The sequence below is a fragment of the Schistocerca nitens genome, chromosome 12 (assembly GCF_023898315.1).
Source record: "Schistocerca nitens isolate TAMUIC-IGC-003100 chromosome 12, iqSchNite1.1, whole genome shotgun sequence".
NCBI lineage: Eukaryota > Metazoa > Arthropoda > Insecta > Orthoptera > Acrididae > Schistocerca > Schistocerca nitens.
Window position 1 is genome coordinate 73,699,165 of NC_064625.1, and position 5,599 is coordinate 73,704,763.

Below are 5,599 nucleotides of genomic sequence, written 5' to 3' on the forward strand. Positions count from 1 at the left end.
TCGAAAGTCAACCGTCTGCAATATTTCTAAATTCGGCTCATGTCTTACCAGTTCTCCTACTATAACTTTTCAAAATTTTCATAAATTCCTGTACAGCCTATGAATCACTTAGCGAAGCAAGCATACAGGTCGTAAAAGAAGTTCTGCAGTTGATAGAGTAATTCAATATGGTCAGTCTCAACACGCTAGGACTTATTTTTGTTAATGCTACGAGAGAAATTGCTCACGACCTAAATGTGATATGTGCAATGACCCATACTGCGTAAGTAGTTAGTACTAGCACTAGATAGGAACCTTGCAACGTAAATACGACTGTATTTAAATTTAAAATTTTCGTTTGGGGATTTCTGTGTGTTCCCTGGATTAGTGAGAATGTCAGTTAACGAAATCACAGAAAAATATAGGTATTTTATAAATTCACTAGTATTCACAAAATTTAGTATTGTACCCCGATAACGAGTGCAGATCAACAAATTTAGTTCAGCAGATCTTGGCAGATTCAACACTGCCAGGAAAAATAAAAGTTCTGTACAAATTTAGCAGTATTAATTCTCTGATATAGGGGAAAACAATTTAATTACAGTAATAACTTTACCTTCCAGCATAACGAGTGACGTATGTCTCCTACAATTGAGACTACAGTATCTTACAATTCTGTACTATATGAATGCGAAATGGTAACGCTAAGTTAAACTTGTCAACAAGGGAGAAAAAAATATGACCCTTTACAATTATGGCCGGTAGTATATTTCAACAATGCAACACTATTTCGCGATTTCACCTACTTAACACACTTTAATGCTGTAAAATACAACAAAAATTGTATTTATATAGCGTATTGTTAAGTACAGAATATTCACATTTCACCTAGATCAACTTCTAAACAAATGTCACTAATTATTTTCCACCTTACGGAAGCCAGTACAGAAAAACTCGTGGTGGTCAGTCAATTAATTCTTCAGATGTTTTTATTGCTTCTGCGTTCCAAAATACGCGTGCAGAAAAAACTGAAAAACCACGACCAATGTATTGCTCTCTGAGATAATTCTAATCAATAGCAGAACTCTATGTAATCATTTTAATAGGAACAACTGTTCTGCATTGACTCTTCAACACGTTCATTTTTGCCTACGTGAGTAAATTTAAAATTAGTTGCAAAGAATCTCCAGTTCATTCTCTTTCTAGCAGTCATTACTAAGCGAATGTAGACTACCATGATGGTACTTAACTAGTGTCCAGATCCACGCTGGCGACTGTGTCCGTCGAGACCCTATATAAAAACAAAAGTTGAGCAATTGATTGCGAGTTTAGAATATGTTCGTTTGGGGAAAAAAATAGCGCTGTTCTAGAAAAACGTACCGGGGCTACATGTTAGAACACTGAACTTCCCGATCAGTAGTTTGCTGGTCAAAGATGTCAAAGTGTCCCGTAAAGTATGTCACATCTTTGGCACGAGGAGAGACAATACAATCTCTGGATTCTGCCAAAAGTCACCTCTGGCGGGGACTCCCTTTTGATTGGCCTGTTTGATGGGCATCCCCTGCACTCCTGCGACAGGGGAACATCTTCCGCCGTTCTTCATAGGGGAAATCCTCGAGAGTGCCGAACAGTTTCCTCTTCTGCGTCCATTCACAGCAGAGCTCTGCTCGGAAAAGTAGGCCCGCTGGACGCCATTATTGACGTGGAGTTGCCAGTGTCGCCAACTTCAGAGTCTGGTGGATTCCCCACAGGTTGCAGAACAGCTTTCACACCTATTGAAAGAGAAGGAAAATGTGCATTATATTTCTTTTGTGGGAACTCTAATATTATCAGTACAAAATTCGAAACTAAATTGAAAGGTGATTTTAGTACGGATGAACACTGTCACGTAGTAACATCATTTCAAAAACAGATCCTCTTACTGTCTATGATTTACATCTTTTATTTATTGTTTTGAAAAAATCATGATGACAAACAATAAATGGCATGAACACGAGCTGTGGACGGCTCAGGTACTGCGCAATGTCCGTTACTACTTTCCGCTTAGGAGGAGTATTTTGCAGCAGAACATTATCTTCACGGCCGGTGAACGTGTTCTTGGATGACAAATTTCATTGCAAATCTCGTGTTGACGTGCTGCACCGTTATTATTAATGCAGCGCCAGTGCGAAACACTTCTTCACAATACCTGACGACAGTAGAAGACTTCAACGCCAGAAAATATCACTTTACAACGAGAGCTAATGAACTTTGATGCTTCTAACACGTGACACAACGTGGCACTGTTTATCCACAGCATGGCAACAGCGGCGCTTTACTAGCCGAACTGCTGGAGGTGTGGTAGGGAAAGCCGGTTCGCCATTGTTGTTACCTGGGCAATGGCGTCATGTCCCCTCCAGTGAGCCAAACGTCAAAAGTTGCAACTAATGTTAAACACACTCTAGGTAAGCTGTATCAGTGATTGCAAGATCACAGGTTAATGTAAGCGCGTGATAAGTCGTCGCAAATGTTAAATGTAGGTACATTAACAGCCGATGTAGCCTCTAGAATGATGGGTGCAAGCATCCAAACGTGCAAGCATCCTGTTGTGAAGGTGCTAGATGCCTTTTGTGGGATGAAGTTCCATGCCTGCTGCACTTGCTCGGTCAATACAGGGACGAATAATGCTGCTTCTGCATGACGCTGGAGCTGTCGTCCGATTACGTCCCATTTGTGTCCAACTGGAGACGGATCTGCTGACCGAGCAGGCCAAGGCAACATGTTGAAGCATAGTAGAGCGTGTTTCGTTACAACAGCGGCATGTGGGCGAGCGTTATCCTGTTGGAAACCACCCCGTAGAACGAGCGTTATCCTGTTGGAATGCTGTTCATCAATGACAGCACAACCAGTCGAATTACCAGATTGATGGACAAATTTAAAGTGAAGGCACTCAGGAGAACAAAGAAAGTGCGGCTGCTGTTACACGAAATCCCACCTGAGACCATAACGCCAGATGTAGGTTTGGTGCATGTAGTCCACTAACCAACATACTGCCACACACTGGCACAGTGGCCGAAAGTACTCCACTGTAAACTATATCCGGGAGCAGCACAGCCACAAGCTGCTGCCAAGGCACGGTCCGGGGAAATCGCCGCGAGAAAGACGATCCAGCACGGGTATTGTCACCCAGACCTCAGCGAGGAGCAGTCAGGCAGGGCAGGAAAGCTGGTAACCAGGCGACGACTCCAACCACCGACCAGGGGAGCAGCGAGTAACACCAGCCACGGCCAGCGACAGCGCGGCGGGACCCACCGTCTTTGTCATCAGTCTTCTGACTGGTCTGATGCGGCCCGCCACGAATTCCTTTCCTGTGCTAACCTCTTCATCTCAGAGTAGCACTTGCAACCTACGTCCTCAATTATTTTCTTGACGTATTCCAATCTCTGTCTTCCTCTACAGTTTTTGCCTTCTACAGCTCCCTTTAGTACCATGGAAGTCATTACCTCATGTCTTAGCAGATGTCCTATCATCCTGTCCCTTCACCGTATCAGTGTTTTCCACATATTCCTTTCCTCTCCGATTCTGCGTAGAACCTCCTCATTCCTTACTTTATCAGTCCACCTAATTTTCAATATTCGTCTATAGCACCAAAACTCAAATGCTTCGATTCTCTTCTGTTCCGGTTTTCCCACAGTCCATGTTTCACTACAATACAATGCTGTACTCCAGACGTACATCCTCAGAAATTTCTTCCTCAAATTAAGGCCGGTATTTGATATTAGTAGACTTCTCTTGGCCAGAAATGCCTTTTTTGCCATAGCGAGTCTGCTTTTGATGTCCTCCTTGCTCCGTCCGTCATTGGTTATTTTACTGCCTAGGTAGCAGAATTCCTTAACTTCAATGACTTCGTGACCATCAATCCTGATGTTAAGTTTCTCGCTGCTCTCATTTCTACTACTTCTCATTACCTTCGTCTTTCTCCGATTTACTCTCAAACCATACTGTGTACTCATCAGACTGTTCATTCCATTCAGCAGATCATTTAATTCTTCTTCACTTTCATTCAGGATAGCAATGTCATCAGCGAATCGTATCATTGATATCCTTTCACCTTGTATTTTAATTCCACTCCTGAACCTTTCTTTTATTTGCATCATTGCTTCCTCGATGTACAGATTGAAGAGTAGGGGCGAAAGGCTACAGCCTTGTCTTACACCCTTCTTAATACGAGCACTTCGTTCTTGATCGTCCACTCTTATTATTCCCTCTTGGTTGTTGTACATATTGTATATGACCCGTCTCTCCCTATAGCTTACCCCAACTTTTTTCAGAATCTCGAACAGCTTGCACCATTTTATATTGTCGAACGCTTTTTCCAGGTCGACAAATCCTATGAAAGTGTCTTGATTTTTGTTTAGCCTTGCTTTCATTATTAGCCGTAACGTCAGAATTACCTCTCTCGTCCCTTTACTTTTCTTACAGCCAAACTGATCGTCACCTAGCGTATTCTCAATTTTCTTTTCCATTCTTCTGTATATTATTCTTGTAAGCAGCTTCGATGCATGAGCTGTTACTCGCGCCCAAGCTTGACTGCCCGCGCACACAACACGCCACCGGGCAGAGACGGCGCCACCCGCCGCCAGGAGGGAGAAAGAAACACCACTCGGAGGCCCAACGATCGAGAATCGATCGGGAATACCGCCGCCACGGCACACTCGGCGGCGATGTCCCGATTGTCCCAGTCGAGTTTCTATTATCAGTGTATACTACCCTCAGTTGTATGGAAACAACAAACGTATCGCGACGTGCCGCAGTTTTCAACAATACAGGGGTCTGTGCAGCGACTAGATCCGTTACTTAGCATCAGTGTGCGAACGTGAATGTACTCCGTCGCCACTGAGAAAAATCTCAAGAGAACCGCGAAACAGAGCTACAGCGCAGATCAGTGATAGCAGTCAGAAGGTAAGCCTGCAACAAAGCTGTGAGTTTTCCCTATTCGTGACACATAGCCGTCAAATTGAGTGCATTTTTCTATGGACTCTTAACATAAATGGTAGTTTACAAGAATGATTGCCTATCAAAGTCGCGGGATCCAAACGATACATATCGAACGAACGATCCTAAATCGATCACGCGACTCTGTTAGCGGGCGTTATTATCAAGTATTTTTGATCGTCATTTTTATCTGTTTTCCGTCGTTCCCTCAGTTGCTCTAAATTACATACCTCTGCGAATTATTTGTGAGTTGCAAGGGGGTAATTTCCAAGAATGATTGCCTATCGATGTTGAAGGGCTCCAATCGATACATATCGAACGTGCGATAGTAAACCGATTATTTGAGTCTCGTGGCGCGCGTTATGATCAATTATTTGTGATTGTCATTTTTATCAGTTTTGCGTCGTTTCTTCAGTTCGAGTACATTACATTCCCGCCGTAACTGTTTGTGATTCCATTGGGAAATCGACACGGTTTCTCTTGATAGCGAGTGTAATGTCTGCTGCTTCTCACGTTTCTTCTGCGGACTGCCTTACATGGAAAACTGTAATTCCATTGTATATTCAGCATAGAGAAATATTTGACTTTTTGCCGGAAATATGGACTTCTACCGGACGTGGAAAGGAGGAACTGTGTTGATAGTGGT